Genomic DNA, 27556 nt, shown 5'->3' with positions numbered 1-27556 from the left:
CAGTTGAATGTCATCATCTCATTGGTAAAAGCTTTTAAATTTAAGCCAATTTCCTGATACAATCTAACTTAGGACAATTCCCCCAAATAAAATGGTAGTCTTTATTGGAAGCAACACATGTGCAACTAAATTAAATTATAATGAAAGAAAAAGTCCATTAACATGTTTGTATGGACATAACATTCACTTAGTTTCCTAATAAATTATCAACATGGTAGAATGAGTTTCTTTCCCAGCCTATTTGTTAGTGTGAATAATTTCCAGAGAAATTAATTATATTTCTTTATTTGATCTTGAGCAGTGAGATTTGACTTGAGTATGTATTGCAAGTTCATTGATTGCATGATTTATTTGATAGTGTGATTTCAAGTTTTCCATTATTGTAAGATTTTAAACCTGCTTAAATATTTATCAGAAATATCAGCCTCTTGAAATAGAGGCTATCAAATGACGCTTTTCAGGATTTGTATATATGTGTATATATAAGACAAAAATATTTATTTCAATACAGGTCTAGTTGATGGTTGGTAAAAATGTTTCCTGTATCTTAGAACTAATTAGCTGTTGATTTAAAATACTTTCTGGCATCAAACACTACATTTTGTTCAGTGTAGAATTTCAGTAACAGGCAAAATCAATAGGGGGAAAACCTATTTTATCTGCTAATAATACATTATTCTAATTGTTGTGTCCTGAGCCTACAAAGGCAGGCTCGGGACGTTGCAACAGTCCTGGGCAGTTGCAAGCTGCCCGGGACCAGACTGGCTGGCGCCAGCACTCGCACGCATGCGTGAAGTGCAAAGTGCGCCAAATGTTGCCGTTTGGCCCGGGGATTGTCTTTAAGAGAAGGAGAGAGGCTTGCGTGCCTCGGTGTTGTAACAGGGCTGCTGAACAACAATAAAGAGGCTCCTGAGAACTACCAAATGCTCCATGAAGTTATTGCCATTCGCTGAGGACTCAACACTGGCAACGAGGGTGGGATGCCTTACAATTACTTCAAACAATTGTAAGCTTACCCTGGAGTCCTGAAGCAGCAGGAAACGGCGTTAAATTCAGCAACTGCCTGCCAATACAGCAAACATTGGAGGTAAGCTGGCTGATAGACCCTTCCTGTGCTACTGAAGATGGCAAAGATAGGAAGACTTTCCGAGTTCGATGTTACGCATCCGGAAAGATGGGAGTCTTACGTGGCCAGAATAGAAAATTATCTCAAGGTCAATCAAGTGAGAGAAGATGGCTTAAAAGCCGCCACCCTGCTGTGTGTTTGTGGTCAAGATGCATTTGAGATCGCTGAAAATCTAACAGCACCTGCACCTCTAGAATCTGTTACCTACACAGACTTAAAGAAATTGCTAAAGGAACATTTCCAGCCCAAGTTGTCTGTCATTGCTTGGCGCCATATTTTTGAACAGAGGGATCAACGGGCTGGTGAATCAGCTAAAGAGTACATTGCTGCATTGAGAAGAGCAGCTAAGCCTTGCAAGTTTAAAGACTTAGAAGAAAGGCTAAGAGACAGATTTGTATGTGGACTGAGACACAGAGACTTGCAGCAGAGACTTTTTGCCAAAGAAGATTTATCATTCCAAGATGCCTTGAGAGAGGTTACTGCAGAAGAGGCAGCAGGTGGGGCAATCAAGAATATGAGGCCTATCAGAAATACTCTAGAAGCTGTGTCTGTGCACCAGGAGGGAGTCCAAGGGAACTCAGAAGAGGATCCTGATGAAGAAGTAGACCGTCTCTACCCAACAAAAGAAGGGAAGCAGAAGGAAGGCAAAGAAAAGTCTTCAGCTATCCCCAAGTGCTTCGGGTGTGGAGGTCGCCACAAGAGGACCGACTGCAGGTTTCGCTCTGCTATCTGTAGAGCATGTGGAAAGCAAGGCCACATTGCAGCTGTGTGTCTGGGCTGTCAGATGGTACAACCCCGAGAAGAAGAAAGGTACCAGGGTCCCCAGCCAAAACAGGGTGGGTTTCTGTGCTTCACGAAGAAGCATTTATAGGACAGGCACACACAAACCTATCAAGAAGAAACTGTCACTTAAAGTGAAGTTGCAAGGAGTTCCATTGGTCATGGAACTGGACACTGGGTCTGCACTTTCAATTATTTCCATACACACATTCAGAAAGATTTGTTCTGCTAGTGGATTTCAGGCCAAGCTTAGGCCTTCTGACATTGTGTTAACTTTCAAAACTCCAGAGTGTGTGTTAAGGGGGAGGCCACCCTTAACATATAGTATAAGGATTTTGAAGGTCCATTAGATGTATTGATAGTGGGGGGTGAGCGAACGAGTCTCATAGGACTGGATTGGTTTGAGGCCTTGGGAATACATGTTACAGGGCTCAATAGCTTGCAAAGAGTAGATCTACAGGAAGTCTGCAAAGAATTTGCAGATGTTTTCAGCCCACAGCTGGGCACATACAAAGGGCCCCATGTCCTTAAAACTAGACCCCACTGTCACTCCTGTTAGAGTAAAAGCAAGAAGGGTTCCTTTTGCTTTAAAAGGGAAAATTGATACTGAATTGGACAAATTGATTCAGCAAGGAGTTTGGGAACCTGTTGATTCCAGTCCTTGGGAGACCCCCATAGTCACACCTCTTAAGGCTAATGGGGACATTCGCATCTGTGCAAATTACAAATGCACTCTGAATAAGGCATTGCAGCAACATGCCTATCCTGTACCTGTAGTCAGTCATATCCTGGCCTCCCTCAAGGGGGGGCGTGTTTTTGCAAAGCTTGACCTAGCTCAGGCTTATCAACAGTTGCCTGTTGATGAAGCTGCTGCAGTAGCACAAACCATTGTAACCCACAGGGGGGGGATTCAAAGTAAAAAGGCTACAGTTTGGAGTAAATGTGGCTCCTGGAATTTTCCAAAGCATAATGGAAAATACACTGAGGGATATACCAGGGGTTTGCCCCTATTTTGATGATGTCTTAATTGCTGGAGATTCCACTCAAAATTTAGCTGAGAGATTGAGGGCTGTTCTGCTGCGGTTCCGGAAAACGGGCCTCAAACTCAAGAAGGACAAATGTAAAATTGGGGTGCCTTCTACAGATTTTCTGGGATTCAAAATTGATGCCAATGGAGTTTGTTGAGTCCTTGGCGAAAAGCAGACGCGAGAAGCAGTTGTAGTTCTCAGGTTTCCTTTATTCTGTGTTCAGCTTACAAGTGAAGGCTTCAGCAACGCCCAAAAGCTCCTAGCCTCTTATATAGGCAGTTCCCGGGTCAATGTGTTACTTTTCCCGCGCCAGCACCCGCGCATGCGCACAGGCGCTGGCGACAGCCTGTCTGGTCCCGGGCAGCTTGCACCTGCCCGGGACTGCCTGCAAACGCCCCGAGCCCGTTTGCAAGGCTCGGGACATAACACCCCTTTCCCCCGGGCTAAGACTACTACCAACATACAATTATTTCTTGATGCAGTGTTCTACTCCCCAGTGCTCCTACTGTTTACTGGCTTTTGTTTGGCCAGCAATGTTATGTAATCCTCTAAGTATTTAGGAGATTTCCTTGCTCTCTGTGACCTTCTCAGCTCTGGATTTCTTTTTTTTTTTTTTTTTTAATTGAATTTTTTTCAAAAATTTTACAAATAAACATCCACCCCCCCCTCCCAAACCACCCCACCCTCCCCCCCCGACTTCCCAGAACTGAATATAGGATTATTTAACAAATTTTAAAAAATAACGTATACAATTTATAAGATAATTAATAATAATAATAAAAATCATAATAATAATATATATAATAATAATATACGTAACATAAACTTTAAAGTAAATAATATATATTAAAAAAAAAGAGGAAGAAAAAAGGGAAAGAGAAAAGAGAGAGAGAAAGAAAAAAGAAAGAGGTAGGCGAAAAATAAAACATATATAAAAAAGTATATAAATAATAATACAGAAGAAGAAAGAAAGAAAGAAAGAAAAAAAACAATCATTACAAGTTATAAAAAAGCTAAATAATATTTTTCCATATCCAAATTATGTTGTATAAAATTTATCCATTTTTCCCATACCGCAAAAAATTTCTCTTGAGATTGCTCCTTTAAAAAAGCCGAAATCTTTGCCATTTCTGCCAAATACGAAACTTTATAAAACCACTCTTGTAAAATAGGCAAGGATTCCTTCTTCCAATATTGTCCTATTAACAGCCTAGCGGCTGTAATCAAATTTAGCATCAATATAACCTCCCTAGCATCACAATCAGTAACAATACCTAATAAAAATAATTGCGGAGTAAATTTTACCCTCCTTCTAAAAATTCTCTGAATATTCCACCATATCTTAATCCAAAAAGCTTTTATATGCTTACACGTCCACCAGATATGATAATAAGTAGCATCCAAGTGTCCACATCTCCAGCATTTCGGCTGTAAATTAGAGTACATAATGGACATTTTCTTTGGATCAAGGTGCCATCTATAAAACATCTTATAAAAATTCTCTCTTAAATTTTGCGCTTGTGTGAATTTAACATTTCTTGTCCAAATAAGTTCCCAAGTATCCATTGAAATCGATTCACCAATATTCTGTGCCCATTTAATCATACAATCTTTAACTAATTCAGATTCTGAATCCAATTCCACTAAAACCCCATAAACTCTCTTAATATGGGTTGGCCTTTGATCTCTTACTTGTTTTAGGAGAGTTTCATCTTCTCTAAGCCAGCCCATTTTACAATCCATCTTCCATCTGTCCACTATTTGTCTATATTGGAACAATGAATAAGTTAGATTTTCATGTATTAGTTCTTCCAAAGATTTTAACTGCCAATCTTGGCCATCCCATCTAAGTAACTGTGCATAAGAAACCATATCCATATTAACCCCTTTCCTTATACCTTCTATGGCATGCCGAGGTATAGCCCATAATGGTATTTTAAAATCACATTTATAATACTTCCTCCACACTCTAAGCAAAGAGATTCTTATAATATGAGACTTAAAAAACCAATCCACTTTTTTATTAAATATTAAATAGGCATGCCATCCAAAAAGTAAATCCCAACCTTCCAAATGAAGTATTTCTATATTTGTTAAATTCACCCAATTGCTGATCAATGTTAGTACTACAGCATCATAATACAATTTCATATTTGGTACCTTGAGTCCACCTCTCTCACGAAAATCTTGCATTATTTTAAGTTTCACCCTTGGTTTTTTTCCCTGCCCAAACAAATTTATTAATACCTTTTTGCCATTCATCTAAATTACGATCACTCTTTAAAATAGGTAACATTTGAAACAGAAAAATAAACTTTGGCAGGACATTCATTTTAATAACTGCAATTCTACCCATAAGGGATAACTGTAAATTGTTCCAATTTTTTAAATCCTTCTGTATCTCCGTCCACAACTTTTCATAATTATTTTTATACAGTTTTGCATTGGAAGCAGATAATGTAACCCCCAAATATTTTACCTTATCAACAATTTCAAAGTCTGTTAACTTAAATAGAACCTGTTTATCACCATTAGTCATATTTTTAGCTAATATTTTGGTCTTATTATTATTAATTTTAAAACCAGAAACACATCCATATTGTTGGATCAATTGTAATAATTTTACCACCGAACAAGTAGGTTGAGACAAAGTAACAACCAAGTCATCTGCAAAGGCTCTTAATTTATATTCTTTTTTATTAATTTCTATTCCTTTTATTTCTTGAGACTCCCGAATTTTAATCAACAATATTTCAAATGTTAAAACAAACAATAACGGGGATAACGGGCATCCCTGTCTTGTACCTTTTTCTATTACAAAAGCCTCTGACAAACCCCCATTTACAATAAGTTGAGCAGTCTGTTTTTGATATATATTAGATAGTACTTGTAATATATTTTGTCCAAATTTCATCTCCTTAATTAAACATAACATAAACTGCCAGTTCACTTGGTCAAAGGCTTTTTCAGCATCCAAAAATATCAAGCCTGCAGAGACTTGGTTATTCTTTTCTAAATACTCTAATAAATTAATGATTTGTCTAACATTATTTTTCATATACCTTCCAGTTATAAAACCCGATTGATCCTTATGTATAATCTGCTGCAAAATCCCCATAAACCTATTAGCTAAAATTTTTGCAAAAATTTTATAATCCACATTTAAAAGAGATATAGGCCTATAATTTTTAGGCAATGTAAGATCTTGATTGTCTTTTGGAATCAGTGATATAAATGCATTACGCCAAGATGGAGGGATCTCTAACCCCTGTAATAAGTTATTAAACAATTCACACAACGGGTGAGTCATCTCTTCTACTAGAGTTTTATAATAAATAGATGTCAACCCATCCGTACCTGGCGCTTTGCCCAATTTCAATTGTTTAATAGCTGTAACAATTTCTTCCTTAGTAATTAAACCATTAATCTCTTTTTCCTGATCTTCTGTTAATTTAGGAAAATTAACTTTACCTAAATAATTATTTATATCTGTAGTTTGAATATTAGTACTCTTGTATAATTTTTGGTAGTATTCTAAAAAAGATTTCTTAATCAATTCTTTCTGATAAACCAATTTACCATTATAATTTATTTTATCTATATTCCTCTGTTTCTGTTTCTTTCTTAACTGATAAGCCAACCATCTCCCTGGTTTATTAGCATTACAAAATGTATTTTGTTTCATAAATAGTAAATTGGTTGCAACTTGATCAGCCATCAACATGTTAAATTGTGTTTTTAACAGTTTTATAGCTCCTTTCACCTTTTCATCTAAAGGATTTGAAATTAGGAGTTTCTCTTTTAATTTAATCTCCTCTTCTAAATCTTTACGTTTCTGAATCTGTTTCTGTCTATGCAAGTTATTCATTTTTATCAAAATACCACGCATAAAAGCTTTACTTGCATCCCACACCATTGACATTGATGTTCCCTTATTCATATTTAAAGCAAAATATTCCTTTAAAGATTCCTTTAGTTTATAGACATTTTTTTTTCTTGTTTAAATAAATTCTCATTCACCCTCCAGGATCTCCTGTCTTCTTTCTCAGCAAACAGTTCCATCCAAACTGGACTATGATCAGACAATGGCCTAGGAAAAATTTTTACATTCTTCACCCTGTTGTATAAATCTGTTGTAATAAAAAAAAAATCAATTCTTGAGAAAGATTGGTGTCTATCTGAGAAGAAGGTAAAGTCCCTTTCTTCTTGGTTACGTTCACGCCAATAGTCTCTCAATTCCCAATCTTCTTTCATGTCAAAGAAGGCTTTAGGTAGCTTAGCCTGTTTAAAAGAAGTAGAAGTTAAAAAAAGTAGAAGTCAGCTCTGGATTTCTGACAGGTGTTCCCTGACTGAGGGGAGACGTGAGCCTGTTCTCCTTATCATGCCTTGGTGCCTTCCAAGGACTGTGCCCCGATGCCTGGCCTGCTTGCTCGCCCACCGGGCTCGTCAGGCCAGGGCTTCTGTCACTTTGTGACCTGGTTGACCTGCCTAGCTGTAGGCCCTCGGGCCCCTTGAAGTGATAGCCACTGCTCGGCGTCTCTATAGAACCTCCTAGGTCCGTCCAAGACCTGTCAGGAGGCTATCCAATCCCTAAGCCCCGTTCTGTGTCCGGGCTCGTGTGGGTCTCTGTACCTTCCCCCCTGATTTGCAGTCGGGACTTGGTTCCTCGACCACCTCCCTGTAAGTTTGACCCCCTGTAGGACTTGGGGTAAGGTCAGGCCAACTCTGGGGATTATGTGCCAGCTCTCTTGCGGGGTATGACCGTGAAATGCCTGCCATACAAGAAATCATGGAATTTTTTAATTCCAGCAACAACAGCCAGAGCCTCCCTGTCTATCTGAGCGTAGTTGCGCTCAGCAGAAGACAGTGTTCTGGAGTAATATGCAACAGGAACCTGAGTTCCATCAGACCAGAGGTGGCTCAGGACGGCTCCTACCCCGTAAGGGGAAGCATCACAAGCGATGCACACAGGAAGGGACTCATTGAAGTGTGCAAGTACACTGTTAGAAGTGAGTAAGGCCTTGACCTCATTGAAACTAGACTCATGTGTTTGTGACCATTGCCACACTGCTTGTTTGTCTAATAGCCTGTGAAGAGGCTCAGCTACACTAGCTTTATGTGGAAGAAAGGAATTGTAGAAATTCAGGAGGCCCAGAAAGGCCTGAAGTTCGGCCTTAGACATTGGCCTAGGTGCTTCTAAAATGGCAGTTAGTTTGGATTCAGCAGGGTGAATCCCAGCAGCATCAATTTTGAATCCCAGAAATTCAGTAGAAGGCACCCCAATTTTGCATTTGTCTGTTTTGAGCTTGAGGCCTGTTTTCCTGAATCTTAACAGAACAGCCCTTAGCCTTTCAGCTAGAATGTGTGTGGAGTCTCCTGCAATTAAGACATCAGCAAAGTAGGGGCAAACCCCCGGTATGCCCCGTAGTGTGTTTTCCATTACGCTTTGGAAAATCCCAGGAGCGACATTCACTCCAAACTGTAGCCTTTTTACCTTAAAGCTCCCCTGTGGGTCACAATAGTCTGAGCTATAGCAGCATCATCATCAACAGGCAGCTGTTGATACGCTTGAGCTAGGTCAAGCTTTGCAAAAACGCGCCCCCCCTTGAGGGAGGCCAGAATATGACTGACAACAGGAACAGGATAGGCATGTTGCTGCAATGCCTTATTAAGAGTGCATTTGTAGTCAGCACAAATGCGAATGTCCCCATTTGCCTTTAGAGGCGTGACAGTGGGGGTCTCCCAAGGGCTGGAATCAACAGGTTCTAGGATTCCCTGTTGGATCAGTTTGTCTAACTCAGTGTCAATTTTACTCTTTAAAGCAAAAGGGACCCTGCTTGCTTTAATTCTAATGGGTGTGACAGTGGGGTCTAGTTTTAAGGACACAGGAGGTCCCTTGAATGTGCCCAGCTGGGGGCTGAAGACATCTGCAAATTCTTTGCAGACTTCCTGTAGGTCGAGTGTTTGTAAGCTGTTGAGCCCCGTGACGTGTATCCCCAAGGCTTCAAACCAATCGAGTCCTCCCCCTTAACACACACTCTCGAATTTTGAAAGTCTGTTAACACAATGTCTGAAGGCCTTAATTTAGCCTGAGTTCCTCTGCCGGAACAAATCTTCCTAAATGTATGTAAGGATATGATTGAAAGGGCAGACCCCGTGTCTAGTTCCATAGTTAATGGAACCCCTTGTAGCTTCACCTTGAGTGACAGCTTTTTCTTGATGGGCTTGTGTGTGCCTGTCCTGAAGATGCTCCTTCGCAAAGCGCAAAAACCTACCCTATTCTGGCTGGGGACCCTGGTACCTTTCAGGCGCAGTTCTTCCTGAGGTTGTACCTTTCGTCGGCCCAGACACACAGCTGCAATATGTCCTTGTTTCCCGCACGCCCGGCAGATCGCGGAGCGGAACTTGCAGTCGGTTCTCCTGTGGCGACCTCCACAGCCGATGCACTTGAGGGGAACTGCAGAGCTTCCTTTCTGATTCCCTTCCTTCGTGGGGTGGAGACGGTCGACTTCCTCGTCCGGATCCTCCTCGGAGTTCCCTTGGACCTCCTCTTGGTGCACGGATGCAACATCTGGACTGTTCCTGATCGGCCGCATGTTTTTGACGGCGCCGCCTGCTGCTTCTTCTGCGATGACCTCTCTTAAGGCATCTTGGAAGGACAAGTCTTCTTTGGCGAAAAGCCTCTGTTGTAGATCTCGATGCCTTAAGCCGCACACGAATCGGTCCCTCAGTCGTTCTTCGAGGTCCTTGAACTCGCAGTGCTTGGCGGCTTCCTCAATGCGGCGATGTATTCTTTGGCCGACTCTCCGGATCGTTGATCCCTCTGCTAGAAGGTGTGGCGCCATGCGATGACGGACATCTTGGGCTGGAAGTGCTCCTTCAATAGCTTCTTTAGATCTGCGTAGCTGACAGACTCTAATGGGACAGGTGCTGCAAGGTTCTCTGCGATTTCGAAGGCGTTTTGACCGCAGACACAAAGCTGGGTGGCAGCCTTCAAGCTATCTTCCCTCACTTGGTTCACCTTGAGGTAATTTTCCACCCTGGCTACATAGGACTCCCACCGCTCTGGATGTGAGACGTCGAACTCCGAAAGCCTTCCAATTTTTGCCATTTTAGGAGACGGGTCTATCAGCCAGCCTACCCCCGAATGCGCACTGGATTGGCGGGTAGCTGCCGAGTCAACGCTGTTCCGTCGTTCCGCCGCTCAGGACTCACTTGGGTAAGCTTACACCTCTTCCTTTCCAGACGATGTAAGGCATCCCATCCTCGTTGCCAGTGTTGAGTCCTTGGCGAAAAGCAGACGCGAGAAGCAGTTGTAGTTCTCAGGTTTCCTTTTATTCTGTGTTCAGCTTACAAGTGAAGGCTTCAGCAACGCCCAAAAGCTCCTAGCCTCTTATATAGGCAGTTCCCGGGTCAATGTGTTACTTTTCCCGCGCCAGCACCTGCGAATGCGCACAGGCGCTGACGACAGCCTGTCTGGTCCCGGGCAGCTTGCACCTGCCCAGGACTGCCTGGAAACGCCCCGAGCATGTTTGCAAGGCTCGGGACATAACAGAGTTCATCCTGCTGAGTCCAAATTAAAGGCTATCATGCATGCTCCTAGGCCTAAATCCAAGGCCAAACTACAAGCTTTTCTGGGCCTTTTGAATTTCTATAATTCATTCATTCCTAACAAGGCTAATGTAGCTGAACCACTTCATAGGCTTCTGGACAAACAGGCAGTGTGGCAGTGGTCACAAACACATGAAGCAAGCTTCAATGAGGTTAAGGCCTTACTCACATCTAACAATGTGCTTGCACATTTTAATGAAACTCTTCCTGTGTGCATCGCTTGTGATGCTTCTCCGTATGGGGTAGGAGCAGTACTCAGCCACCTTAGGCCGGATGGAACTCAGGTTCCTGTTGCATATTACTCCAGAACCTTGTCTGCTGCTAAGCGAAACTACGCCCAGATAGACAGGGAGGCTTTAGCTGTTGTTGCTGGAATTAAAAAATTCCATGATTTTTTGTATGGCAGACATTTCACGGTCTTTACTGACCATAAGCCTTTGTTGGGGCTGTTTACCACAAACAAACAAACTCCCCATTTCATCTCTCCCAGAATGCTGCGATGGTCAATCTTTCTGTCAGCCTATGATTTTTCTCTAGTTCACAAACCTGGGAAAGAAATGGGCCATGCTGATGGCCTCAGCAGATTACCCCTGCAAGTAGTAGAGGCTGATCCTGCCCCCGCCATCAACATCCTTTCAATTCAGGCATTGCCTGAGTCACCGTTAAATGCCAGGGATGTGGCTGCTGAATCTGCCACAGATCTCACACTCTCCCGTGTCTTATCTTGGGTTTTGTCTGGATGGCCAGAGAGTTGTCCTGGCGCTGAGTTTCAGAGTTTGTGGCTTAAGAGGAACGAGTTATCCACTTTCCAGGGTTGTCTGCTGTGGGGCAGCAGAGTTGTCATTCCTACATCAATGAGGTCTAGGGTCTTAGGTTCCCTTCACGAGGGTCATCCTGACATTGTACGCATGAAGGCGCTTGCGCGCAGCCATTTGTGGTGGCCTGGGTTAGACAAGGAAATTGAAGCTAAGGTGCAGGCATGCTACCTTTGTCAGCACTCACGCCCAGAAATGCCCCAGGCTCCTGTGCATAGATGGGAGAAAACACAATCTCCATGGTCTAGGGTGCACATCGATTACACTGGGCCCTTTCAGGGTCAATTCTTCTTGGTTCTGGTTGATAGCCATTCAAAATGGCTTGAGGTTGTACCTGTCTCTTCCACCACCACTGCAAAGACTATTCAAGTACTGAGGGGGATTTTTGCTGCACATGGGCTTCCGGATGTTTTGGTGTCTGACAATGGCCCTCAATTCACTTCTCCCGAATTCCAAGCTTTCTTACAGGCCAACATGATTCGTCATGCCACCTCTGCACCTTTCTACCCTTCCACCAACGGTATGGCTGAATGGATGGTCCGCATCACCAAGGATGTTTTAAAGAAACTGACATATGGGGACTGGCATCACAGGTTGGCAGATTTTCTACTTGCTTACCGCACCACACCTTCAACTTCTACTGGGAAGAGCCCGGCTGAACTTCGCTGGGGGCGCAAACTGACTACTAAGCTTGACCAGTTGCACCCGGACAGACTGCCTCCCAAGTTTATACAACCCAGGGCATTTAGGCAATTGCTAGTGGGTGCCCCGGTATGGACCCGTAATTACGGGCCAGGTCACTTGTGGGTCCCTGCCATAGTATGCAAGGTTACAGGTCCCTTGTCTTACGAGGTTTCCCTGGATGACGGTCGTATCCTGCGACGGCATATCGACCAGCTGCGTACGAGACTGGACTCACCTGCAGAGACTCCTGGGTCTTTTCCAGGGGGGGAGGGGGACCTCTACGGGCAAAGGGAAGGGTGTGGGCAGCAGTCAGACACCAACAGACAGGCCACAGACGGCCCATTCCAAGATTCTGCGAGTGCTCCGAACAGGAATTCATGGGAACCAGCTAGAACACAGGGACCAGTGCCTACTCCAGCCAGGGAGTTACCCCGGGGGCATAATCATTACACACCAACACCATTCAGCACTCCAGTCAGGGAGAATAACCGGGAGCATCCTAATAACTCACACCTTGCAAGAGAGCTGGCACACACTCCGTCTAGTTGGCCCAATACTGCCACTGTTCCCAGAAAGGGGCATTTACATAGGGAGGTGGTCGGAGGGCCGAATCCCAATTCTGACACCTCCGGCATAACAGAGGGGGCAACTGAGTTTTGGGACAGTACTGAGATTCCAGACAGCCCTACTATGGAACTGGGAAGTGGAGGAAGGCAGCCTCGTGATAGGTCTAGGGTAGACCTGGGAGGCTCTACAGAGTTGTCCAACAGTGGCAGCCTTTTAGAAGGGCCAGAGAGCCTGCAACTAGGCAGGTCAACCAGGTTATGGAGAGAACAAAGTCCTGGCCTGACGAGCCCGGTGGGCAAGCAAGCAGGCCAGGCAACGGGGCACGGTCCATGGGGACCACCAGGGTCAAAGGAAGGGGGCGAACACATAGCACCCCCTGGACAAGATGTGCTTGGAGGTTACCAGGGAATTCAGAGGTCACAGAGAGCTAAAAGATCTCCTAAATATCTTGAAGATTTTGTAACTCTGCTGGCAAAGCAGAAACAGTAAGAGGGTATTCCTGTGAAAGGTTGGAATAAGGAACGATGGGAAATGAAGCCCAAAACATTACAGCTTGGTACCATGGAGCTAGTGTGGCTCCCACGCTCGTGTTGAGATCTCGTGTAACTATTCATGTAGTTGTAGTTTTAGCCGGGGGGGAAGGGGTGTTGTGTCCTGAGCCTGCAAAGGCAGGCTCGGGACGTTGCAACAGTCCCGGGCAGTTGCAAGCTGCCTGGGACCAGACTGGCTGGCGCCAGCACTCGTGCGCATGCGTGAAATGCAAAGCGCGCCAAATGTTGCCGTTTGGCCTGGGGATTGTCTTTAAGAGAAGGAGAGAGGCTTGCGTGCCTTGGCGTTATAACAGGGCTGCTGAACAACAATAAAGAGGCTCCTGAGAACTACCAAATGCTCCGTGAAGTTATTGCCATTCGCTGAGGACTCAACACTTATATTCTAATGTATTGGTTGGTCACAGCTATGGATTTTCACATTTTAATTTTGGTTCACTACCAGTGGGAAACAAGAAGTATCAAAATGTGCCACTTAAATTTCAACTTGTTTGTCTTTATTTTATTGCAGTGTCATAAGAACACAAAGTTTTGCTTTTAACAATGTCTGGAGCTTACACAAGCAGACTTTTCTGGTTTTTGTTCCTTTTTATATATTTCTCAGTAAATGAAGATTGCAGATGCAGTTTAAGCATGACATTTATTTTAGGAATGAGGCCGCACAGCTGGAAGTGAGTGGCAGACAAGCAAGTGACACCGAAACCATCCCCTCCTCCCAGGTCCATGGAAAATTGTCTTCCACAAAAGTAGTCCCTGGGGCCAAAAAGATTGGGAGCTCCCGTTTTAAGGGACTATGATTTGACTGAAATTTTGGTAGAAAAAGGCAGGGGGAATGCTTAGCAACAATTAGTTGTGCTGGGATATCAGAAGTAAACCTGAAATTGTTTATGTCTACCATATATTGATTAAGCCTACAAATTTGTGCTTCAAAATTCAGACAACCACTAGCAAAGTATACTAGGCAGTTGTGGGATTCAGCCGGTTCGCACCAGTTTGGTAGAACTGGTAGCTATTTTTTTGTTGCCCAGGCCCAGAACAGACTTCTGGAAGTGGCATCCACACAGAGAACCGATTGTTCGCATATTTGAATCACCACTGATACTAGTGGTATTCTTTGCTGTCACCTAACAGTCATCTAGATTTTTGCAGACCAGATCAAATTTACCTTTAAATTGACCTGTGAATTGAATTGAATTAAATTTCATGTACTCCAGCATTTGCAGATTGCAATAGGTTTTCTGGAATGCCTAAGCAAAATGTCTGTTGTGTTCCAGTCTGGCAAGATACATTTATAACAAGAGCTTGTAGATGTATATGTTGAAGAAATGTATATGTTGAAGAAAATCTGGATTGTAACATTTTGGGAATTCTAAAGATAATTTTAAAATCCCAGTGAAGTAGTGAACATATATGATAATTTTAAATGGTACAAAATGTGGACAGAATGAGTCTGAGAAATGATATTTAAAAGATAAATATAGCATTTGCAAATCTTCACTAAAGATTTACTGATTTAGTAAAAATGAAAGTCCATAGAAATAAGATCGCACTGCTGTAAGAAACTGTTTTAGTCAAAATATATATTGCCATGAAATCCCCAGTAATGCTTAGAATTAAGATACTTTATGCCATGGCTTTTCAACTGGTCATACGCATACTACCAGTGATACTTTAGCACCTAGCAGGTGGTATGCGACCCCTAACCAAGTGTAGCGGGGGAGGGAACCAACTAAAACGGTGCCGCACAGACCTGGAGGAGATCAGCTGGAGCTGCAGAGCTTGGCAGAAGCCCCAGGATTGGCGCACGTGGCAACATAGTAATTGGAGCTTCTGGCACACCAAGAAGACAAAAGGAGGAGGAGGGCGGAGAGAAGAGAAGGTATAAAAGGAGCAGGTTTTGGCAGGAGAGGGAGAGAAAGAGCAAGAAGTAAAGAGGTTTTTGTTAGCAAAGCAGTGTCTGCCTGCCTACACTGATCCTGGTACTTCTGCGGAGCCGTGACAGCCCTGCAGAAGTGAGGATCAGCTGTCAGCGCTCAGCAGAAGTGCCAGGATCAGTGCAGGCAGGCAGGCAGGAAGATGGGAAGGAGGGAGGCAGGATGGGAGGGAAAAATGAAGGAAGAAACCCCCCCATGGTAACCAGAACGCTAATGCGGCCCTCAATGAAATTGAGTTTGACACCACTGATATAAAAGGTTGTTAAGTGAATCTGGTTTCCCCATTGACTTTGTTTGTCAAAAGTTTGCAAAAGGGGATCACATGACCTTGAGACACTGCAGCCATCATAAATATGAATCAGTTGCCAAGCATCCGAATGTAAATCACATGACCCTGGGAATGTCATAAGTGTGAAAAATGATCATAAGTCACTTTTTTCAGTGCTATTGTAACTTCGAACAGTCACTAAGTGAATTAACTGAATAGTCACTAAGTCGAGGACTACCTGTACTTTATCATTTTTTTCCTTTTTTTGTCATCAAGTTTTTGATACCTTGCAAGGTGACTGGTGGCACTCGGATATTGCCATGTCCACGGGTCAGCAACCCACGGCTCTGGAGCCGCATGCGGCTCTTTCAGCTGTGTCCTGCGGCTCCCTGTCCTCAGCCACCATGTGCAGTCTGAAAAAAAGTGGGACTACAAGAGTTCAGCCAATCAATTCAAACTTCCCATGAAGTTTGAATTGATTGGTTGAACTTCTTTGGTTTGAGGGACTGCCCACAAACCTTTTTCCTTCTTCGTACTGCACGTGGTGGCTGGGAGGATTGCTGGAAAGGTGTCCCTGGTAAGGAGCCGTGGGTGGCCGGTCTCGGGGTGCCTCTTCCCTGCCCGGCGGGTCTCCGCTCGCCCTGCTCCGCTGCTGCCTCTGTTAGTCAGGGGGGTTGCTGGGGGTCTCTGTAGCTTCCCCTCTCCGCCCGCACCTTTCGGTTGGCTCGCGGGCAGCGGATTCCCCTGTGGTGCCTGCCCAGCCCTTTCCCCACCTGCTGCGTGGTCCTCTTAGCCATCCTCCTCACGCTGAGCGAGGCCGAAGAGGTGGCGGCAAACAGGCAGCCGCGCCACTTCGCCGTCCCTCCGCTGCCGCCACCACCCTCAGTGCTGCAGGAGAAGGAGATCTTGGGTTGCAAGGGCGGCGGGGCGGCGGCAGGTCGGGACCCCCCCTCGTCCCTGCGGCGGCATTCCCCATTGCCGGCGCGGCCACCCATGGTGCACCCAGCCTTGGCGCCCCCCTCTTGCGACGGCAAAGTGGCTGAGGATGTGGCGAGGGGACCCCCGACGATGCTGCAGTGGCTACCGCCAGAGCCGCTGTCTCCCGTCCTGCTCCCCCTCCCCGCCCGTTTGGCTAAGGACGTGGTGGCATGGTGGCTGAGCCGGGGGCGGCGGGACCCCAGATGATGCTGCAGTGGCCACTGCCGTGCCGCCACCACCGCCACCGGAGCCACTGCCTTCCGTCCTACTCCCCCTCCCTGCCTGTTCGGCACTGTCTGCCTTTCATTCTCTCTCTGTCTCCTCACCTGGAGAGAGAGAGAAAAAAAAGAGAGAAAGAGAGAGAGGAAAGAGAGGAAGAGAAAGAGAGGAAAGAGAGAAGGGAAAGAGAGCGAGGGGAAAGAGAAAGTGGAAAGAGAAAGGGCAAAAGAGAAAGAGAGGAAAGAGAAGAAGAGAGAGAGGAAAGAGAAAGAAAGGAAAGAGAGGAAAGAGAAAGAGGGAGAGGAAAGAGAAAAAGGGAAAAGAGGGGGAGAGGAAAGAGAAAGGGGGAGAGGAAAGAGGGAAAGAGGAAAGAAAGAGGGAGAGAAAAGAGAAAGAAAGGGGGAAATGAAAGAAAAAGGAAAGAAAAAAGGAAAGAGAGAAGGAGAAAGGAAAGAAAGGAAAGAGAAATAGAGAAAGAGAAAGAGAAAGAGAAGGAGAAAAAAGAGGGAGAGGAAAGAGAAAGGGGAGAGGAAGGAGAGAGAAAGAGGGAGGGAGAGAGGAAAGAGAAAGGAGAGGAAAGAGAGAGAGACCCTTTCGACATCTAAAATGAAGATAACGCTGCATATATCCTTTTTTATCTTTATTTTATATATATATATATATATACACACAAACACATACATACATACATACATACATACATACATACATACATACGGTAAAAAAGGATATACTGTATGCAGTGTTATCTTCATTTTAGATATCAAATGGGTTTTGCGACTCCCAGTGTTTTGTTTTCAGTGGGAAACGTGTCCAAGTGGCTCTTTGAGTGTTTTGGGTTGCCTACCCCTGGCCATGTCCTAAAAACTGGTTCAATGGGTGAAAAGGTTGAAAAGCCCTGCTTTATGCTACTTAATATTGATATGTGATTGAATATTATCATTACTACTGCACAAACCTTTTTGTCATAATCTTGTTTATTTGAGAAATGTTTTCTCCATTACCTTTTCATGTTATAAAAATACAATACAAAAATGTTTTCAGCAGCAAATTTGTGTGCAACAGAATACATTAAGGAAATTTTGTTTTTGAACTGCAATCTAATCTAAATGCTGTGTCACAAATGGGGTTTGGGGGAAAAAAGCACAAAAGAGATAATTAAGGTGATTTTGAGTGGATGTCATAATCAAAGCATAGGATAATATGCAATGACCTTTATGACAATGTCACTTTTCAATGCTGGTACACAAAGTAATTGTGATAATTTGAATATCGATTCATTTTTTGCAATTGAGTTAAGAGGAACTTTTCCAGGTAACTATTATGGGATACATGATAAATATATAGATCGTTGTTTTGGGAACATAACTTACTTGTGAGGAAACAAATAAAAGATTGGAGAACTAAGAGTTTTCTTTTGTTTGTTAACTATGTATGATCATGCATTAACAGTATCTGGTTAATGATTCTGAGAGATTCTGTTAATGTAACCTTGCAACAAAGATAGAGCTAGTATTCCTGGTTGTGCTTCTTGTTTGGACTACTCACAGGGATTGTGTATGTGTGCAAACAGTCAAACAGACAGTCACACACATATATGTATACATATATGTCTGTATGCATATCTATATATACACACTAACAGATATGTGTGTGTGTGTCTGTGTGCTTATAAATATAGGTATGTGTATGCTTGGTTTGGGGATTAGTTAATGCTATTAATAATTTATATATAAAATAAATTAACATTGCACTATGGCATACTGTATGTAGAAGCACTAGATGACAATCAAATCATCAATAATAGCAATTAACTAAATATATAAGTAATTTAGTTTTACCGATCACACAAATGGTTGAACATTCTGATATCAGGGACCATGAAATATAAGTTGTCCAAAATGGTTATTGTATAATGTACAGCTGTATAAATAAAATAAAACCATACATACATACATACATACATACAAACCAACGAGGACATGCAATGCATTTCTGTGGAGAAATACTGGAGAGAAAGAATATGTTTCACCCTTTTGCCTTTATTCTTTCCCCACTTATTGTTAAAGTATGTATTGTTGTCATTTATTTTAATTTTTACCATTTTCTTTATATGTGAAAAGGCAAACTGTAAAGGAAGATGGGTACTCTACCCATTCTACTTTTGTCGGCCCATATTAAAATAGAAGTTCCAAACAGGATGAGTAAAATTAAATTATTATTTAATTAACACAGTTGACTGAGTTTGTATAGCAATCTGAACTATATGTTATATTATATTTTGGCTAGATGTGGGAGTTAAGGAAGAATAAAATCTAAAAAGTTAGCAACAGAAAATTAGAACAGCAGTATAAATTTGATTCTTGCCTTTTCTTTATTTTCTTGCTGATTTTGTTTCACTCTTCAGTTAAGAATTAGTATATACATATATAAGGTAGACAATCTTCCAAGTACCTTTGATAGGAACATTTCTGGAGATTATAAAACTCCTTGCTCAGTATTCATATCAAGGATCATATTCCATCCACCAAAATTTTATCCCTTTATGGAAATTAGTTGCAAAATTGTTGGGGCATCCCTAATCAGAAAATCAAATCACTAAATAATCTTTGAATCTTTCTGCAATGATTTAATATGATTTTTATATCTTGTAATAATCTGAAGATTAACTTCAAAGATTCCATGAAAGGGTGATTTGACTGAATCTTTTCTAATCAAATCCCTGTTTTAAATCTTAGGTTTTTTATCCTGGTTATTTCAAATACACAATTGTTCTTTTTTGGGGGGGGGAGGGTATTATTTAAAAATAATATAGAACAAATATTTAATGCTTTGTAATTTACAGTTTGATTGTGAAACTATAATGTAACCAAAAATGAAAAATTACCTAAAACAAAAAGAAAGCTTTGTAAACTTTCCAAGGTACTGATTTTTATTATTAGAAATATTTTGTTGGATTGTCTTATGTATCATTTTGCATCCATATATTACTAATTTAGCCTTCTTTATTGCATTTCTCTAAATTATATATTCTTTATCCAATAAGTTACAATTCAGTAGACCAGAATACTTAAGGATTACAATATGTAAAATGATAGATCACATTTCACATACAAAAAACTCATCTAATGGTTATGGGACAAGATTTGTCCTATCTCACTGGATAAAAGCTGCTCTAGAAAGTATCCAGGATCATAGATCTGATTAGCTTTGCATTTTAAATTGTCATCGTACTAATGCGCTTTGAGATCAGTAATATGTTTTGCCATTTAGCACAACCCTTTGTTAACTAAGAAATAAAAATGTTACTGGTATAAGTATGGAACAATTATACTGAGGCATTGTTCAGCTGTTATGTTTGCCAGTGCATTGATCAATTAAGTACTACTACACTGCTCATTAGCATAATTTTCAAAACTATATACAAATTGAATGAAAATATAGGACACAAGTTAAAACATAAAGCAATAAAGATACCGTAAATGCCGGCGTATAAGACGACTTCCGCGAGCGTTGAAATCGGCGCCAAAGACGGGGGTCGTCTTATACTCCGAGTCGTCTTATACGTCGGAAATACTGGTTTCCGGCGTATAAGACGACGTTCTAGGAATGCGGCCCGGCTATAAAGACGGGGGTCGTCTTATACGCCGGGTTGCCTAATACGCCGGCATATACGGTATAAAGGAACAGGATAAATATATAATCATAGTACAATGTTGAATACTGGAAAGATATAAAACAGTGATGGCGAACCTTTTAGAGACTGAGTGCCCAAACTGCAACTCAAAACCCACTTATGCATCATCGAGTGGCGGGTGGGTGTGGCCCATTGGCTGGGCATGGCAGCAGTGGTAACGGCAGACTGGGTGAGACGAAAAAGTTCAATCAATTCCAACTTTCAAGATCTTTTTTTTCCCACAAGAAGTTGATATTGACTGATTGAACCTTTTTTTTTTTTTTTTTTTGCACACAGCAGTGGAGGCCTAAAGCGAAAAGGTTTTATAAAACCCAGCTGAAGGCCTAGGACTGGGACGACGGCATGTGTGCCCACAGAGAGGATTCTGAGTGCCGCCTCTGGCACCCGTGCTATAGGTTCGCCACCACTGATATAAAGCATTAAAATGATAATAAAATAAATGGTGTTCACTCAAACAGAAAGCGAGCATTAAGTGGGAAGTAAACTGATAGGGGAAAAAATGTTGATATGAACATTTACATGAACCATGTAAGAGAGTTTATTTCTTTTTTTAAAATCAGGTAGCCAGAGCACTGAAGAATCTTAATCTACCCATCGCTTGAATTTTCCTTGTGATTAGACATTTACTGTTGATGCCATTTATATAAGGTATTTCAAATGATTATTTACTTGCTTTTTACTTATGAAATATTCACCATGTCTATTTATAAAAGTACCAAATTTTAAAACAACTGAGTGGAGATATATTTGTTAATCTTGCTATCCTTTAGGGCACAGGTCGACAACCTGCGGCTCCTTGAGCCTTCCCCTGTGGCTCCCAGCCTCCTTTGCCATTTGCAGAGAGAGAGACAGAAACAGAGGGAGGCATTTGCGCTTCCCTTCTCCCTCTCTCTCTCTCTCTCTCTCTCTCTCTCTCTCTGTGTGTGTGTGTGTGTGTGTGTGTAAAAAAGAGAGTGGCCTCACCCTGTTCAACGAGCCGACAAGCTTACTGGGCGGGACTCCTGCCTTGGCTGCGTCTCTGCAGGAAGCAGGAAACAGGAAGCGGGAAGGTCAGGAGAGCAGCGGGAAGGGCAGCTATGGTGACTCATGAATTCTGGGAGTTGAAGTCCATGAGTCATAAAACAGCTGAGGTTGCCTACTCCTGAGCTTGTTGGAGAACAGCTTGAAGCCAGCTTGCCAGGTGAGCAGAAGATCGGAGAGAGGGAGAGGGTGGAGAGAGAGGAAGAGAGAGAAAGGGGGGAGAGGAAAGAGAGGAAGTGGAAAGAGAGATAGGGAGAGGAAAGAGAAAGAAAGAAAGAAAGAGAAAGAAAAAGGGAGGGAGGGAGAGAGAAAGAGAAAGAAAGAGTGGGGAAGAGGACTGGCAGACCAAGGGCAGAAAGAGAGAGAGGGAGGGAGGGAGAGAGAGACAGAGAGAAAGAGAGACAGAGAGAGAAAGACCCTTTTGACATCTAAAATGAAGATAACACTGCATATATCCTTTTTTACCTATAATAAAGGTAAAAAAGGATGTATGCAGTGTTATCTTCATTTTAGATATCAAAAGGGTTTTGCAGCTCCCAGTGTTTTATTTTCGGTGGGAAACGGGTCCAAGTGGCTCTTTGAGTGTTTTGGGTTGCCTTTCTCTGCTTTAGGGCTTTAGGGGAAAATGATAGATGATTGGTTAATGCTTTTGTATTTTAATTCTTAGTATAAATCAGTGATGGTGATCCTTTTAGAGACTAAGTACCCAAAAACTGTCCCCGCCCCTCTCCCACCCTCTGCTCCGTTCCCACTCTGTGCCATCCTGCCTGCCAGCAAGGCCACTCATCGCCTCCAGGGCCCACTGCAGATCGCCAGGCAGCCCAGCAGCGCCATGGCAGCCACACCCTCTGTCCGCGCCCCGCAGCATCAACTGTGTGCGTTGGGGCATGAGGGCAGAGTCTTGTCTATGCTGCCTGGCTGCCATATCCTTGGCTACGCTGTTCTGTGTAGGCCACGCTCAGGGGCGACTCTCCTCCAGGGAGGCAAGGCTGGTATAAATTACTGAGCTTTAAGGCTGTGTAGAAGAAGTCTTCAACCTTGGCCCTTTTATGACTTGTGGACTTCAACTCCCAGAATTCCTCAACCAGGCACGCTGGCTGAGGAATTCTGGGAGTTGAAGTCCACAAGTCATAAAAGGGCCAAGGTTGAAGACCCCTGGTCTATGGTCTTCAAAGCCTTGAGAATGGTCAAGGTGGCTGTTCTGAAAGTTCCTCCTTTATTTAAAAGATATTATACTATTTATTTAGTATTGTACTGGCATACTATTTGTCTTTGTTTTACCTTCTTACTGTGTTTTCCTGGCTCAGCTTACATTTTGGAGGGAGGCTTGTGGCAACCTACTCAAAAATCAAGTGTATTCTTCAGCCCCCCTCCCCTTCCAAACTTGCATGCTTCTATCCCAATTCATACCCCAATTTTAACTAATGTTTTAGTCTTGACTAATATTTTAGTCAAGCACAATGTTTTATTATTTCATAGTTATATTCATTATTGTATCTAAGCTTTACAATATGTAATTTGTTCTGATTTTTGATGTCAGTTGAACTCCACAGCTCAGATATTACAGAAGAAGAATAAGGAAAAACACAAGCAAACACAAAACTAGCAATCTTACTTTGTGAAATATACAAAGACAGAGATCATTCTGCATACATACAGAAATAGAGATCGTAGCATCTGCAGCTTCCATAATGGCTTAAATACAGATCTTTTTCTATTTGTTGAATTATTACACTGGCTTCCAGTACTTTAATAACAAATGATAAAAGACAACTAGAGGCATGTCATAAAATATTACTTCAGTTACGATGGAAGAAATTGTGTTTCTATGAGAATTATTCCTAGAACCAAAAATAGATCAGCGATTCTCAGTTTTATTACGGGACCAATATTAGGTTTTTCCATATTATTTCAGAATTTGTGTTGGCTAATTAAATTGTTTTTCATTCACTGTTTTATAACTATTTTGTTTATATTTGTTGCTGTCTATGAAAGTATTATTAAGTTTCTATTGTTCCATTGTGATTTTTAAATTAATTTCTTTACAGTTTTCTAATTTTTACAGATTTCAAGTTCAACTGATGGGCTAGTTCAGACATTCTAAATGCACCCCATCTGTCCTTCAAAAATACATTAATACAAACAATATTGTTGATGATACAGAATAGATGTACAGTGTCCTTTTGATGCCTGAGACGGACTAGTGTTGTCAGAGTAATGATGCAAATTGTGGCAGGACTTTCTCTCTTGCTTAGTGGGAGGCTGTTGAAGGGTTTTAGTTTTAAAAAAATTGTTGTCCCTTTTAAAGAACTTTATTACAGTTTTTGAGAGTTACTTATTTTTCAAATACATACGCTATCAATGTTCAATAATTGTTGTCCAAGATGCTTCCGTACACTACCAAAAAGGGGGGTGTTTGTGAGATCACATGGGAATCCTGTGGTTCAGGCTGTCTGTATCTGATCTAGGACATCTACAGGTACACTTGAGCAGTAACTTCCAATACAATTGTATATGATTTTAGTAAGCATCTCTAGGATATTGTTGCTTAAATGTATTTCAGAAAACAAGCTGGAAAAATAAAATTTGCCTTAAGCAATTTTTACATTGGTCTTAATGTAGTATAGGTAGCCATCTTCTCCACAATAGTTTAATTGATGTCAGAGAGAATATTTCAGACTTGAGGAGCAGGGCTACACTGCACTCAGGTTTGGTATAATTGAAATGCAGATGATAGAGTTTTAATTTAGGTTCTCACATCTTTAAATATTCAGAGACAGTAAATGAATTTTACAATACTGACATTATTAATAATGATTATATTAATGAAAGTTAATTATGTCCAGACATTGAAAATCATGTTTAACTAATTGAATTGTATTTTCCCTAGAGTGAATAAAATGATTACAGACAATTGGTGATTAGAATGTTATAAAGTATTAGATGTTGTAGTGTATTTGGTTATATGGAGGGGACCATACAGCCTAAATGAATGTTGTCTTTTACTGATCTGTTCAGTCCAAAAGTCAGAAAATTATATTGAAAAGTTTCAGGAAGTGAAAGGCTATTGCACTCTTAAGCAATTCATTTTCATGAAATACAACAGGTGTATGTTGCAATAAGATAAAAGAAAATGAGAATCAGGCCTTTAAACAAACACATGGAGAAGTCATTATTGAATTAAGATGATTTGAATTGACTAGGATTTATTATAGTTCACAACCAAGATATACAATGAAACTCCTGTTGAATCATTTATCTAATTCTAACTCATGATCACCCATTTTGAGTGTTATAATAGAGAAAGAATCACTGATAGTAGAGATCTGAGGAACTGAAGCCTTTATAATAAGGATGTGAGATCCACCAGGAAAACCAGAATAGGAAATCAATTCTACAGAAAGGCAATCTACTTTTATTGACATTGGTTATAATAACAGAAGCTTGCAAGTCTAGTTGCACTATACTTCTTGCTCCTTTGTTCAGAGAATTAAGCAAGTCTTTAGCGACTTCCAACATTCTAAACAAAAAAAATTAGGAAAACCATCAATATATGGCTCTTCCATCAGACATCAGGGACTACTTAAGTGAAAGTTCTCTTTTGGTTGGTTTGTTCTGTGTTGGTTACCATTTTATATTTTTTATTCTTACTTTGTATTGAAAGGAGGGAACAAATGGCAATAAATGTATTGCACAAATGATACAATTTGTATATTTGCGTTAGGTGGCATTGTATCATTACATATTTACACTGTCCTTACAACAATGTCTGATAACCATAGATTCTTCCTTTGCTGTGGAAATATAACAGTAAATAAATTAGAGCTCTATTTATTGTCCAATGCAAATACCTTATTTCATTTAAATACTTTTCCCAAGGCTCCTTTTGCTGATGATATCCAATTCATTTTCTGTTTCACTTTAGTAATGATTAGTGCCTTCCAATTTCTGCTTGTCGTTTAAAAAAAAAAAAGTGGCATAAGGAAAGGATCTAGACAGATACAGTGATTGATGTTCCATATCCAGCAATTGAAGCTTTATGTATTTAGTACTCAAACTTCCAACCATTATGCTAATATACTTCTTGATTTAATAAAATAACAATAAGGCATACTAGTTTAATATTCAATGGTAGATTCAAGGCTCATGTGATCATAACTATGAGGTAAGTTATAGTTTCATTTACATGATACCATATCTTACAACATATATCACAAGTGATGCAAAGCAGAATTTGGAGCCCTTCAGATAAGACTATGGGTACCAAATTACTATCAAGAGAAAAGCATTTGAAATAAGTATGTAGGAATACACTTTTACCTGAAGCATTTTTCCTTTCATCTTTTGAAACAAAATTGTGCTTATTCTTCAGCATGATGAGTGTAGAATCCACCAGTGGTAATCTCAGCCTTCCTGCTCAGTTGAGACTAAGTCAGAATTTTAGCCATGCCTCCTTCTGGATCATACCTTCCCAGTTTTTGACTTAGTCTCAGCTCAGTAGGACACAATTGATTTGGCTCCTCCGTTTAGACTAGGTTATTTGAGATAGGTCAGTGAGTTGATTAATTTCAGGTTTCTAAATTCTAGGAATTCTTCAATAATTCCTTAAATTAAATTCTCATTCAATTTGGCCCCAAACTTCACAGGATTAGTTTCTTGCAGTTAACTATTGCCTTGGCTCCAGCTAGCCTTGCAGGCTACATTCGAGCAAATTCGGCCCTTCCGATTCTCCAGAACAGCAGTAGCTCCGATCCAGCTGATTAGCGCAGAATGGGGATTTGACTCAACCAGTTATTCTCTTCGGAGCTCTGGTAGGCTGGACAGTCTTATCGGGACCATGTCGTCGCCACGAGGCCTCGATTCAAGCAGGCGGTGTTCCGGATTGCAGCGAAGGCTGCGTGACACAACTGCAAGTGCTTGTTTGTTTGTCTTCAGCGAAGGGATAAAGCCCTCTAACAAACAGGCAGAGCTCCCTCAGGGCCCTTCTCAGATCTGACAAAGCTAAATCGTCTCTTTGTAGGCTGTTAATTTTGGCACGGCCGCCATTTTGGGAGTCTCACAGGCACAGCCGCCATTTTGAAAAGGCCTCGTGCATCTTAGGGGTGCAGTTGGGCCTTCCTTAAGCCTTATCTAGGCCTGCTGTGACAGGCTTGAAACGGGGGGATATACTGCTGCGCTCCTTCTGTTTTAAGCGTCATGATTCTCTCCATTACATCGTTAAGATAACAGGAGCAGGGGCGCTGCCGCCATTTTGAATTGCATTGAATTTCATTCATTGGCCATATCTATTCATTGCAGCAGCAAATTCTTATTGCTTCCAGAATTTCAATTTAACAAGGGGGAATTACAATTAGATTCCACCTGTCCCAAATTAGTTTGTGGCGCTGTGCTGCAAGGCCTAAACAGGCAGTTCTAGTGAACTGTCTGGCTGTTTGTCATTGCTGTTGCTCAGAGCACGGGATTTCCCTCTCTGACAACCAGGTCTGCATATTGGTTTTTCCCCCATTTCTGGACATCTCCTTCCAGAATATCCAGGGTGCAATGGCAGACAGTGCAACTCCTCAGCCATCGCAGGGCTCTGATGTTCCCCCTGCACAGAAAAAGCGCAGATTATCTGAATTGGACACAGGGGGGAAGAAAAAACCCAAGGCAAAGGCCTCCAAGGCAGCTGAGCGAGAGGCCTCAAGGAGACATCAGGGGCTGGAGAGGGAGTTCTCCAGAGCTCAAAGGCTCATGTCCAGTGAAGCAGAAGTGGTTCCCCCTGTTCCACTGGACCATTCCCCATTTGAGCCTCAATTTGCGCCTTTCCATGATGCCTCTAGGGCATGGTCTCCTCAGGGGAAACTGGACAGGTTGGTCCCCCTCTTTCTTCCTCTTCCACAACAGAACAGGGCCCTGAAGCCACATATACTCCCACAGCTGCGGGCGTCCATTCCACAGACCAGCAAGACCTGTGGTCAGATCAATTTCAGGCCTTTATGCACAATGCATTTGCACAATTTATGGCCTCCTCCATGGGTCAACAACTCCCACAGGTGACACCTCCTTCACAGATATCTCTACCTCAAACAGGTCATGCTCTGTTAACCGGTTCTGGCAACTCTGAGACATCCTTTCAGTTAGGTGAGGAGGGGTTAATTGACCTTGAGACGGCTAACATGCCCATGTCAGAGGATGAGGAGGCGGGGCCAGACCCAACACCAACCTCTGGTCATTTTGACCCTTCCCTATTTAGGTCATTACTCATGAAGGCCTGTACCACGGCCAACCTTAATCCTGAA

At 42.0% G+C, this 27556-nt stretch overlaps 1 protein-coding gene across 7 annotated transcripts in view; it reads left to right on the top strand.

Moving 5' to 3' along the window:
- Positions 1-27556, top strand: part of SYT1 (synaptotagmin 1) — a 359166-nt gene that overhangs the window by 97342 nt on the left and 234268 nt on the right. For 4 of the 7 annotated variants that reach the window (XM_039355207.1, XM_039355223.1, XM_039355234.1 and 1 more), the window contains one exon: positions 20816-20903. The exons of the other annotated variants lie outside the window; for them this stretch is intronic. The gene's annotated coding sequence lies outside the window, so the exon portion shown is untranslated. The remainder of the gene's footprint in view (positions 1-20815; positions 20904-27556) is intronic. 7 annotated transcript variants of the gene reach the window in all.

Source organism: Crotalus tigris, unplaced genomic scaffold (assembly GCF_016545835.1).
Source record: "Crotalus tigris isolate CLP2741 ecotype Arizona unplaced genomic scaffold, ASM1654583v1 scf7180000017571.3126492, whole genome shotgun sequence".
NCBI classification, from domain to species: domain Eukaryota; kingdom Metazoa; phylum Chordata; class Lepidosauria; order Squamata; family Viperidae; genus Crotalus; species Crotalus tigris.
The sequence above is the reverse complement of the archived record's forward strand: the minus strand, read 5'-3'. Positions and strand labels throughout refer to the sequence as shown.